Below are 13,944 nucleotides of genomic sequence, written 5' to 3'. Positions count from 1 at the left end.
GTCATTGCTTAACTTAATAATTACGAATTAATTTGGATTCGGTGCATCTGGCGTGTCTTTTATGAATTTATAGGAAATTTGAAAGCGGAAAATTTTACAAAATATAATATGGAAAATATATGAAATATCCGTAGAGTGCTTTCTATAATATTCGGCAGACAAAATGACTTTTTACCGTGGTTCTACTTTCTAACTGCATTCTTCAAAATATGACAAAATTTCCGCTGTTTACTTCTCATGAACCAGGAATTCTTATGTTAACCGGGAAAGAGCTGAAAGACATAAAATTTTAAATGGAAATTACAAGCTGTTATTGAGCAATCGAGTTTCAGGAAACGGAGTCTAGAAAATGAAAGGAAAATTAATTCGTTCGATCGAATGGATGATAAATACTCTGGCCCCTTGACCCATATTCTTGACACCACTGTCAAGTTCCTATACCGATTGTGTTACAGTGTCGGAGCTGATTGCACCATCGCACGCGTAGTAGCCGCCTTCTACGGTATACTCGTGCGTTTACGTTTTCAATTTCACGCGATTAGAAAATCATTGCAACCCCTCGTTACAAATTACATTACGATAGAATAATTAAGATCGCGTGTAATGTTACATCAAGGGGTTACGCCACCCTTATAATAGTTTCTGGTATTTCTTAATTTTCTAGTCGCGGCAAATTTTCTCGACGTTTCAGGTGTGTAGAACAGCGTGTCGAAATGGTTCGTCAATATTCAAGTTGCCGACAAAGTTCAGGGATAAATACGCCAGATATTTTATGAAATTTTTGGGCGTGTACGAGAAAAAAGAAGAAATTAAGAATTCGACGATCATAAAAAATATAGTTTACGGCTGTACGGCAAGTTACCAATTTAAATACAGGGAAAGTAAAGTTTCGTGGTGACCGGAGGACTTTCTCGAACCGTGGAAGAACGATAATTCGTGTCAGCGATCGTCGTGTCGCTTATGTGTATCGTCGGCTATTCTCTAATCTTTAAACAGCGTAGAGACTTTTTGCTACGTATATCGACCGGTTAGAAATAACTTTACAGGTCAATACGCAGCTTTTCGCGTTATCCGTTAATCGTTAAGCGACTCGTAGTTGGACAAAGGTTCGACAGTACGCCGTGAACCGTACGGATGTACAAACGCGCTGTTCTTTCTGTCCCCAGTCCCATGGAACATTTTTGGAATAATTAGCCAACGTAAAGCGGAATATTCTAATTTAGGACCAAGCACCTTCGTCAAAAGAACGAGAAAATAATGAACGAAGGAAAGAAGAATTGCTAGGGACGAGGAACTGCTTAGACAAAAAGGTACACAGACTGGAAGGGAGGCAGGCCGACGAACAGGTCGTCGAGCTACCAAGAGAGCAAAACCAGCGTGGCATTCTGATGCACAATAAGTGTTGGGTTACGATAAACTGGTCAGAAACAATGGAGGTTGTCGGAGCAATGTGCTCCAAACTGTGCAGCCAAGCTTCGACTATCGTGTTACTGGCGTATATACCAGGCGAGTTGCGACGATCACATGGCAAGAAGGTTGCCAAAGGATCGAGAACGAGAACCGTGGCCTGCTTGGTTGCTTGGCGGCAACGATATTGCTTGTTGCGCGATATTACCTAGTCCAATTTTTCACCTATCGTCCCTGAAGATAACCCACGTAACAAGATGCATCATAAACGATTATACGAGCGAGAGTATGATGGAATGGCATCGACGGATGAAACAGATGTTCGACCGTATTCGCGGAATAACGCGTCAACGAGAGTCGTAAAGTCTCGTCTCGATACGGTAATCGACGCCATGAATCAGCCGATCGTTTATTTCGGTTAAGATAATAGAGATGGTTCGAATGATTTTAATTCTGAGTTAACAATTTAAATATAACGATTTATTTTCAACAACTTTTGAAGACTAAAAGTGTCGATAGCAAGTAAAGTACGGTGACGGTGACGGTGACGTCGAGGAGGAAAACTATCGATGGATGTGTCTAAAGTACGAGACAAGCGGATTCGTTGATTACAATTTTCGGTAGAGAAGCGAAGGCAATAGGTGCTGGCCGGCACCTACCAAAGGTCGTTCACGGGTGAAATCGATCTTCGAACGTTGTACCTAGGAAAAGCCGCTTATCTCGTATTTTATCGTAACGAGCAATAATCCTAAGCAGTGTAAAAATTTAGGGTGTCGACAGTTAGCTGTCAAACAATCGAGACAAACTAAATCTTAAGACGCCAATAGATTTTATCGCTGTAAAGAGGATTTTATACGTGGCGATAACGGTTCCTTGGAATCATTGCGAATTCGAGCGAATATGTTTGAACAGCTGTTAGCCATCTTGATCGAAGAATGGATCGGAATATGTGGTTGGGTGACGGGACGTAACAAGAGGCAACGGAAAAGTCTTAGGTTTCAAAGACACAGTGAGAACTTGGCAGGAATATTATCCTGCTCGTATTTGTAATAGAAGTTAGGTTTTCGAGAAGTTCTGTAAAGCTTCGCCGTCTGTAAAATTGGGAAACTGGCCGTAAATGGAGGCTCGCGTTCGTCTTTCTCTACCTAACGCACGATCCCTTTTCTTTCACTTTCTCTGTTTTACCGTTAACTTGCTCCCTTCTCTCTCTTTCTAGCCCCACTCCTCTTTAACTACTTTTCTCTTGCCTCGCTTTGTTGCTGCTCCATTCTCCGTGTTAACCTCATACCCAGTAGACGGAAAGACAATAGGGAACACGTTGCGGTTTATAATGGATCAAGCGCGACAAACGTTATAAATCAATGTTAAAGTAGGAGATGTGAATCGCGGGAGGTGAAACGAGAAATAAATAATTTCAAGAGGCATGCGAATTGCGAACGAACAGATGTTCCATCATTCGTCTTCAGCTTTGTTTCGATGTTTCCTTTCTTACGAGAAACTGCTCGAGTGCAATAAAAATCGCTCAAACCGTAGGAACATATACGATAATAAAATAAGGCAGATGTCATAAATTTTGAAGAAAACCATCGATTGTTTGTATTCACGAACGAAACGAAACGAAACGAAAGCCAAGGCGAAGTAATAACAAACGGACGATTAAAATAAGCGAAACCTTTCGATTCGTCAAGAAATGACTGCCGCGTTATTTATTTATACGCGCGAAAGAAACAGAAGAAGAACGAAGTTTCGAACGAAATGTGATACGTACGTAGAAAATAAAAGGTCATGAAATATTCGAGCGATATAGAAATAGATTGGACTTCCATTCGCGATATAAATGTACTATATATATGGATAAATGTCGATATACATATTGCACGTATATCCGGAACGTCGATTTGCCAGTGGCGTTTGCGTTTGCATTCTCGTTCGAGAGCAGAACAAAAGAGCTGTCGTGCACGAGCACTTTGACGTTTGCTCGAACAGGGTAGCAACGTGTAAAGCAAAGAAGAATTACGAAAGCTTGGAATGAACGCGATATGGTGAAACGTACAATGCCAGGTGGTAGCGAAAAATCGTAATCGAGCGTCTGATGGCCGCTTTGACGCAATAAAAAGACGATGAATCGGTAAACAAGTTTCGCGTAAGCCACCTTCTTCCACTTTAACTTCGTAACGAGTTATATACGGTTGCGTACAGTTATTGCGACACGTTGTATATAGCCTAGCTGAGAAATAAAATATTGTTACGAGTATTTAGCAATTACAATATGTACGAAACGCAGAAAAAGGAAAATAAAAAACACGGTTGGTCGTTGTGATACGAATTACGTCCACAAAAATATGAATTTGCATAAATATCCAAAGTCATCGAAACTTAATAGTACGAGCGAAGACAGTGTCGCGTAAAATTAACGATAAAAAAGGAGTAGTCGAGCGATAACTCAGCTCGACTGTGCTTTTATAATTTTGTAGGTTTTTATTCGCGAAAATGTTTAAATATAATATTACAATGAAGTAGCAAAGTTAAAATAGTTGTTCAAATCACGGCCAAACTGTACACAAGACTCGAGACTAGTCTCGTGGTCGAACGCTTGCAGTTTTTGTATATTGCGTTTGCAGGAGTTGAGGGGCAAAGGGAGGATCCTGGTTGCCCTTCGTAATGGGGAAAGCGTAACGTTGGACCATGTGCAAAGGTCAAGTTAAAACCTAACGGTTCGCTGTCCGGTAGTACGTCCGGAATGACTTGGGTTTGGGTATGGTCGTTGTCACAACAGAGTCGATCTCCTAACGATACTACAATCTAACAAATCGTCTCTTAAATCTGTTTAATCGATTATGCCGTCAATCGGAATTTTGGTTAGCTGTGAAAAGAAGAACGCGAGGCATTTTATATCACGATACGTGGCATCGAACGTCGTTCTTCTCATGGCGGCTGCAAAAAGCGGTAACAAAGCTCAGAAACGCGTAGAAGAAATCCGGATCGGAGAGGTAAAGCACAAAGAAGAGTGGAAAGGATCGCATACCTGTGGAACAGGTGTTCCATCGAAGACCGGCTTTTCGTTCTCTTTCCCTTCGCACATACACATCCGCGCCTCGACCACTACACAACCTTCGTCAACTACTATACTTGGTTCGAACGTTTGCCTACAAATACATACGTACGTGTATAGAACATTCGTATAGAGATTTTCTCGAGGACCGAAGACGACGATGGTAGAACGTTACGACAATCACCACTGTGTGCTGCTATTGTATCCGGCACTTGGAGCAATAGACGTAACGATAAATCTGACACGATCATCGAAGAGAACTAAACGACCTCGATCGTTGTAACAATAATCGAAAGCGGTCGCGTGACGAATTCTTTGATCGAACTGTTGACGAATAGTATACGATAGGATACTACGATGACTCACGGAAGTGTGTTAGGAATCGTCATAGGCAACTTTTACGTTCGTACACTATGCCTTGTACGAAACACTTTGAAATTTCGTTAGCGCTATGACGGGACACGGTCGTCGCGATTATATTGGCCAAATTTGAAAGCAATCCGAAAATTTATACGTATAAAATATATATTTGACGAAATATTAATATATACGGCACGAATAGTCGAAACTTTCAAAATGTTTCATACGGCACACATAATATATTCGTAAAAGGCGTCTGCAAGTGATCGAATATTTTGATGAACTTGCGCGTACGGAACACGATATACGGAAGCACGATAGTTCTACCGTGCAATTAGCGACATGCTATCGGAAAGAAAGAGTTCGATTAGCGCGAACGTACGAGCGCACTTGGCTCGGTGCCCGCCAAAATTTACCGTGTTTTAATCGCGCTGCTTCCATTGTGTCCAGCTTCATTCTGTTTTCATGGCGGGGCATTCTCTTCGATTCGGAGTAATTAATTGCCGCGCAATTGAAATAAAATTGATTTTCAGTTGAAACTTTCGAACGAACGAAAGATCTGGACTTTCCTGAAATATTTGTTTCAAACAATTTGTTTGAAAGCATCGTTAAACGATAGTTTGAAACTTCAAAGTGGCGTATGGAGGCTGTTGCGACGCTCGGTGGTACGTGGCGATAATTCGATGAAACGGCGCTGGAACGTGCGCTCGCGTTTTTCTATAAAAGCCTATCCCGAAATTGCCACCAGTACCGAGTCGTAGAGTGATAAATTTATCCGGGATGGTCTCCTTCTCGTGTGGACGAAACGACAAAAATAACCCCGTAGCCTGCTCTTCGCGCTCCAACGAATGCATAACTACGGAAGGATGCACTCGTTTCTCGAAGAACGCGTTTTGTTATCCGTTCGATCGTTTAACCACGAATCAACTTCCTTCCTTTTCTTTCAACTACTTATTACTCGTCGTCTCTACGAATGCAGCGATTTAAAGCCGCGAGGAAATTGATCGGCGAAGAATTAATTATTTTCTTTTCGATACTTGATCGTCTTGGACATGCGGTAAAGTAATTCGTAAAAACTGGACCTGTAGGAAATCGATCGTCGAATAGTTATTCCTTCGTCAATTTTCTAACGACCTAGGCGTGCAGTAAAGAATTTATGGCAGTCTATGAAAGCTGCGGCGTTACGCGTTACTCGATATTACGCTCATAAATTACGAAGACAAGAAAAATATTACTGTATGAGAATAATCGTACTGCCCAGATCGTATAAGTGCCAGGATAGCCTGTTGCGTGCACAAAATATGTACGTCTCGGCGGTGCTCCTTCCAAAGAAAGTTTCATATTAAGCTAACCTCCGTATAATTATTTCAACCCTTTCGCAGTGTAACACAGGGGAGACTCGGGCAAGCCGTCAAATATAGCTCTATAAATTTCCCGTTTGTAACATCGTCATACATAATGTATACCTGTTCACGTTTAATATATACTTATTAGTATTTCTTATACGAAGATGAAATATTTTTTAAATTGCATAGATTTTTAATTAAAAAGTCACTTTGTATTTAAAAAGTCGTGGAAAAAGTTTTAACGAGATAAAGGGATAACGCTATCCTTCGAGTCGTTCGTCTCGGATTCTTCTTCGAAGGGTTACCATGCCGCGATACACGTTCCGCCGGAAGCATAGTCGTGAACGATTTTTAGATCGATCAGAAACCGGAAGCCGGTGTACACATACACACCAGTTGCTTTGAAGCTTGAAACGTTTATAACCCCGTAACGCGAGCACGTAGAACGAAGAAAAAGGATTTCGAGGTCGTTACATATACATACGAGTATATAGACTGAAAATTAGTCACGATACGGTCGTCCATTTGAAGCATTTCAAAATCCAATTTCATTTCTCATCACGTAGAGGCCAGTCGAGCTTAGCACCAACCGCGAAATAAATCGCTTTCGATAACTTTCTTCTACAAAAGATTCGTCCTTGCGCGCTCTTTCGAAGGAGAATACGCCGAATAAAACTGTTCGCTATAATAAATGGTGATATTGTCCGCGGAGAAAAGTTTAACTCCGGCAGAGCAGACGGCATACGCGATGAAAGGTGCGTGAAAAAAGAACCGATGAAAAGGCTATTATATTCGATTTCGAGGGAGCCGATCGGTCCTTTTCCATTGCCGCTGCGCTAGAAGCTCGTAATGAGATTAATTATCAATAACGAGCCTCCTTCACCCAACGATCTATTATACCGCGAAGTCGATATCGTTAAACTGCCTCGTTCGCGATATTAGTCGATGGTTCGATTCGCTGGCTTTCGTTGACATACTTACATATATTATATATATTTGAGCAATTTTGCATCTTCGCGAACAGAAGTAAAACGATGCTACTAAACAAATATTCAAACGGATATTATACGTATTCCGAGTATTTTTACACCTTTAAATATCCGAAAGTAATCGAATATTTGCCACGGAAAATTTTTATGACTATGTTACGTGCTTTCGACGAGAACTTTTGAAATCTCGCCGACTCTGTCATATTGTTCCTCGTTATGTTCGTCTCTCCAGCTGGATTTCTTAAAAAGGAGGCGAGAGAGTGCTCTACTGTCATCGAGGTTAAAGCTCGATCATTTTGCGAGGCAAGAAAGCGGTAAAGTAGTCGGAGGTAAGAACAGGGTAGAATAGGGAATGTGAAAGACCGGGAGTAGCTTTTGGTAAGTAATGACGTAACCTCTCGACGAACCTCTTCCGCGAGTTGCTTTAATATACACGACTTGTATAGCTGTATGCTCGGAGATAGGGAAAGAGTGGTAAACATTAGCTCGAAGAGGGAAACCGGTATCGCTCTCTCTGCCATCGTCTAACCTGCGTTCAACCCGATACCTCGTAGACGACCTAATCCCTAATCTCGAACCAGAGTTTCGCAAGAAGCGAAGTACGATCGGCGTAGCTTTTTAAGAGGATCGATCTTAACTCGATCGCTTCATCGTTCGATCGTATCGTGCGGCGTCTGGGCCGCATTCCGAGCAGTTCTCCGAGAGAAACGTAGAAATACCGTTAAATGTAGACGATTTTCGGTAGATCGGCTACTAAGCGTACCGGCTAAACGACGACGCTTCTGTCAACCGGTAACGTCTGTATGTCGCACGTGGCACGTGCCAGCAACGATTATTACGCAACGTGGGAACGATGAATGAACCGAGAACTTTACGGTACGTTGACTTTCACGGGAACGACCGACGTCAATTATCAATCTTCGATGCGCGCTCGTTCCGTCGTTCATTAACGTCCAAAGTCGATCGAACGAACGTACTGTTCGATGGGAATAAATCGATCGTAAGATGGTAAGAGCGATCGAAACGACGCGTGCTGTCTTTTTCGTTGACGAGTGCAATTAGAAGAATTCACAGGCTAAACGAAAGAGAAGAAGAGAACGAGAGAAAGGAGCACCGAGGATCAGGATCGGACACTACGGCAGACTCTTGGAAAATAAATCGATCGAAACTCCACTTGGTCCGTGAGATAGGTAAATTTATGAAAATAGTTCCTTTTCCGAGATATCACGGTTCGACCATCCGGTATATTCGATTACGTTCGAGAATCTCGATTATATCTGTACAATATTTTAACATGTTCGATACTTTGAAATTACAACGAGCGAGATTTTGGAAATATCGGAGAGGACGTAAACACGCGTATTTAGATCCAATAGGAAAGAACGAGTCGCATGGTCCATTTACGTAACGTGGAATATTAGTAAACCAAGTACGGAACACGTAACTCCGATAGTAAGCCAGTTTACGCGAGGAGAACTTACGACGTAACCTAATCGGATTCGAGCTACAAGTACCGCGTACAAAATGAAATCGTTGACGCGGAGGTAAGCATGAATTAATCATTGGGCGTACGCACGCTCGAAGGGAAGGAAAGAATAAAAGTAGAGCGACGGAAAAGAAGTTGGAAACGTTCCATTAAATCTGTTAAACCCCCTTGACAGTGATAATCGTAGGTGAACGCGCGATAGTCACACTTGTATCGCATCGTTGGTATTGCAGAAACGAAACGAGCCTCGTTCCTGCACGCAACGTTCCTCCGCTCACCGCGTACGCTTGTTTCAGCGCAACCACCTTCTCTCCACCATCCTTCGATCCCGAATTCTCTCGTCTCTGCACCCCCTTTCAGCTACTCCCTTTTCCCCGGAACAATCTAATCTCCAGCTATCGATCTTAATTACACCCCGACTACTTCTCAACTACCGCTCAACGGTCACGTTTCTGGCATTTCGTTTCGTTAAGAAAAAAACTAACAAGGTTCCATCGAAACGTCCACCGATCTCGTCCGTTTTCACGCGAATCCACGTCGATTTCCGATACTCGATCATCGAAACGTTTGATTTGACCCACATTTTCTATGTATCGTTTTATTCGATCGTAGACAAGACGAAATTGATAATTTTCATATATATCTGACCGTTCTGATATCTCGTTGTTTCGTATATTGTATTTCGTGTTTCTACGTATAGTAAAGTATGCCGCAACGATCGATAAATGAAACACAATGAAACGCACACTGACCTTTCTGCTCCAATCCTGGTTCGACGTCGGCGACTTCCAGCGAGCGTAGATGCCTTTCGAAAAGTCAAATTCACCAGACACTGTAAACTACTGACACTCGCGGTTCTTCTGTCCGACCAATCTTTACATTCTTACCGGTGCTATTGGTCTACTCGTTCAAAATAGCCGCAATGCGTTCGGGTCCAAGTAAAAGCGAGTACCAAAAACGTATAGAACGAAAGACAGTGTCGCTAATATATAGCGTCACTCGAATTCTCACTCTTATGATCATCGCAGATGTTTCGTGAGCGAAACTTCGAATCCTACGAACTTGACACGCGGTACGTCTTACGTCCAACCGAATGGACGAACGACACGGAAATCTCGATTGATCGCTCAAAATTCGATACCAATGTCACTGCACATGTGATTCGTCCGCACTGTGTCGATCATCGATACTCCGGCGGCTCGATTCACCTTCCAATCCCGGAAGTTTTCTCGATTCCCCGTAGTACGTACGTATTCCCGCGATTAAGATTCGAGAAAGGCAAGAAGAACCGATCGGGTTCGAAGCACTCGCGTAACTAGGAAGCTATCGGTTCGAGTCTGGCAGCCGTGTGACTCGCAACGCGGTCGTAAGTGTAAAAACGAGGAAAGAATCGAGCGAAAAATCGAAAGGATCCGACGCGGTAAACGTCCACGCTTGCTCTGACCAGCCCGGCGCATCGAATGTACCACGCATCTGCGCCGCGCACTTCCTCCCTTCATTGGCTCGTCGAGCTCTATCCTTCCCCCACTCCTTGCGCTACAGGGGTTCTCCTCACGCTCGACACCACCGCCGATTCTACTATTTTATCGACTTTCTTTTCCTTGCTCTTCTCCTTTTTTCCGGATAACAAGCGAATCTACCTGTAATCGAATTCCTTATAGTCCCTTTGTATTCTGTTCCCGATAGTTTTTAAACTGTTTTCCATTTATCATTGTTCGATATTCGTTTCAGCAAAATAGTTACACCGTTTCCGGTATCGACATCGAAATCTTAATTACGCGTAATCGAAGTTACAGCGATTACGCCGTAACTTGCGCTCCACGTTTTACACGCTCGAGCTGCTTCAACGCGGAATCGAAAAAATAGCTGATATAACGATGCGATGCTTCCAATAGATTAATATATACTCTTTTTTCTTTACAAAAAGTGAACGTATCGCATACCGATACATTAGCCACGCTTCTCGAACGAGTTATGAAATTAGCGACTCGTGAAAAGGCGCAACCACCCATATAGTCGAACTGGTCTATTCGCCAGAAGGAACAGGCTTGTCATTGGTTAGGCTAAATTATCTTTGACGATCTTGTTTCGTGTCCAACTAGTTTCGCGTGTTTATCATAATTATGTTCCTTTGCCGAATCTAACGGTACTTTTTTCCGTAAGACGCCCACGTCGATTAATCAACAGTGGCGGAGTTGCTTTTCTACTGTTATGTTATTACCAAGCGTGTACGTTCGTTGGACAGTACGAGCTAGAACAATCGATGATATCGTATACATATACTTGCAACTGAAACTGTACGAGTATTAGAATCGTTATATTTAACGATAGCAACGTGCTTACGATTAGTTTACTCGGTAAATTGAACCATAATCCAAACTGGGAACGTGGGATCGTCGATTATTTGGAACGCTTGCTTTAGGGAATAGACGCAACTTTAAACGCCAAAGTCCCGGAAGTGTGCAATGCACGGACGAAACTGGAAAATGGTGTAATCCAGTCGACGAACTACTCGTCCGTGGGAAACATCGTTGAACTTTTTCAATTTTCGAGTTTCAATGTTGAAACAAATACGTGCGTGCATATGTACGTTTGGTAACAACGTATGCGTGTACTACGTATGCATAGAAACGCGTTCCTTTTTTCTATTTTCTCTATTTTTCCTTCGCGAATAGATACTCCACGAACGTTCGTACATTCGCGCAAACGAAAAAGCGTGTGTCTCGAACGATCATGTTCGGCCCTTTTTACGTTCGTTGTTGGTCCTGAAAACTCGAACGTTTTTTCAAACACCATATTTTTATCGTGGATACGAAGTGGGAGAGCCAGTATCCTTCTTTGCTCTTCTTTACTTTCCCTTCGCTCTTTTGCTTTCTATGAACCGGTCTTTACAGTTCTTATCGATGACGTTCATACCCGGAAATCGATCGAGATCGGTTATTTCAGAAAGGACGATAACAATGTCGCGAACGTGGCAATAATTCGTCGATCGAATCGAACAAGATGCGATGACGATAACTAATTGACGATAGTTTAAACAATTCTATTCTTTCTATCGAATAATCGTTCTTCCGTATTTGGAAAAATTATTACATTCGATACGCGTACTTTGTCTCATTGTTGGATCATTTTCAGAAACGTTTATTCACCCCAGAGATATTCGCTCGTAATAGCATTTACTCTGGTTTACCCCGTCGATTCCATTTCCTCCTATCAACGACGTCGATCCTTAACGTCCGGAACGAATTTTCATCGATAGAAATATTTCCGCCGCGAATTATCGATACCGTGTCACACAGTTTTTTCGTTTAACCTTCTGCTACATTTTAGATTTATGAATTCAACTCGTACGAATGTTTCATTTACATCAAATAACTGGTTTCATGGTAAACGTTTAAACACACCAATCGAGCAAATGACTAAATTGATACTTGCTACGGACATTGTGTGACTCGGAGTTGTAAAGGTCTTTTGAAAATCCCAGAATCCCGGTTGAACGACATTACGTCGAAGCAAAGAAAGTAATTGTGTGGTGATGAGGGTCGGAATCGTGAGTAACTCTTGGTTACGAGCCCGCAACGGGATTGCTAACATATTCATCCGTCTCACCTTTTGCTTTCACGCTGCTAAACCTGTCTTTCTCAATGTGCACTCTTTCTCTCTCTTTCTTTTCGTCTCCTTTCCTCCAGCGATATTGACCTTACCGAGCAACAATCGCCGATAGCACCTATCGTCCCTATTTTATCGAACGTATCAAAAATTATTACGTTGAAAGTCATGTGCCAAACTACGTCACGCTTCATTCTTCTATCGTAATATCGTGAAAAAGCCACGAGGAAAATCCCGATGAACTACAGGTAGAAAATGTTGAAAGCGCTAACGGACCGGGAAGGACGGAATATCCCATTGAGTCATATGCCCATGACCTTTTAGTTCAATGGGTAATTGAGAAGGTGTACATGACCATCTTGGGCCATTAACAGCTGTAAAACACATACCGAATAATAGAATATCGAAAATCGTGATATATAAGGACGTTTTAGCGAAGAGTATAGTCGGTTACGAGCAAGTCGCGAATCAGTCGTTACTTGTTAGTTCTCGAATTGTTGTGAATTGTCAGCTGTGAATTCCGAGTGATGAGTTGTCACTCAGTTGAGTAGTTGTACATATTTAGTTGTTTTAGTTCTATCGCATTGCTACATTAACGCGTTGAATGCCACGCCAGTTTTGCAAGGTTATACAACATGTAATATGTTGAGATATTACCACAAGAATTTATCTCACTAAGGTCACCTGTCAGCAATTTCGCTCGATTCACTTATTTTTTGCGATTATCAATTATCCTATATTGCTTCTTCGCGTTGCCAACTATTGTTACGTGCTGAGACCTATCATATACTTAGTCGGACCCGCAATAATCCTAAAGAATCCTTAGAAGATTTAGCGCTTAATACTTTACTGCCGGGACCCTTAATTGTTATTAAACATCTTTCGAATAGAAACCTTCCTTAGGGTTATTGTTTATTAAGGTAGAACACGAAGAAAAAGATTTTTCCATGTTCGACAGTCACTGCTGGGGGCGCATATAATAGGTCTATATTTCATGTATAAATAAAACTATTTTTATATGTTTTATACCGCATTAATTTCGTCACGCCATTGTAGCAACGATGGTAATAATAAAAAATCTATAACTATTGACATTTGTTCAAATTATGTATTTCTACTAAACTTGGTGCGCCGATCACCGGTGACACCCATGGCATTCAACGTGTTAAGGAATAACTCTAATAAAATAGTCATCGTTCTCTGTGTCGACCACTGTAAACAAATCACATCCAATAAGATAAAGATCGCTATACCATCGATGTCATTGTATTCGCTATCTTTCGAGTCCCGGATTCGGTAGAAATCGACTCGCGAATCCAAGGAAATAGACAATTGACGGAATATGTTTACACGATTTACTCTTCGAGCTCTTCGTTCTTTAAACGCATCGTAGTCCAATATAGTTACGATTAACAAATTCAGGGAAATTGAATGTTTGGATTTAACGAATTTGACTCGTTGCGATATTCGTATTCTTCTAGAACGCTCTCCTCTAATGGTAAAAAAGACCAAAGATTAAAATATCAAGGGATATATTCGCGTGCGCGTCGAAGCGCGATCTCTACGGTTCAAGCTAAACCTCGCTGGAACTGGGGTATCCATATTTGCAGTGTAACCACAAAAAATCCAATACCCGCGAGTGAAATAATTTTACGGTTGTCGACGATTAAACCGGACGAGTTTCAAATAGATAAA

At 41.9% G+C, this 13,944-nt stretch overlaps 1 protein-coding gene across 6 annotated transcripts in view; it reads right to left on the bottom strand.

Annotated features, from left to right (window-relative positions):
- The window catches only part of LOC100650887 (protein tincar), a 38,625-nt gene extending 28,527 nt beyond the window's left edge, over positions 1–10,098 (bottom strand). For 5 of the 6 annotated variants that reach the window (XM_048408129.1, XM_048408133.1, XM_048408132.1 and 2 more), the window contains exon 1: positions 9,393–10,098. The gene's annotated coding sequence lies outside the window, so the exon portion shown is untranslated. Of the gene's footprint in view, positions 1–4,432; positions 4,619–9,392 lie in introns of those variants that run through there. The other variant, XM_048408130.1, reaches the window with a different exon arrangement.
- Positions 10,099–13,944: the final 3,846 nt, after the last annotated feature.

The sequence above is a fragment of the Bombus terrestris genome, chromosome 8 (genome assembly GCF_910591885.1).
Source record: "Bombus terrestris chromosome 8, iyBomTerr1.2, whole genome shotgun sequence".
NCBI lineage: Eukaryota > Metazoa > Arthropoda > Insecta > Hymenoptera > Apidae > Bombus > Bombus terrestris.
The sequence above is the reverse complement of the archived record's forward strand: the minus strand, read 5'-3'. Positions and strand labels throughout refer to the sequence as shown.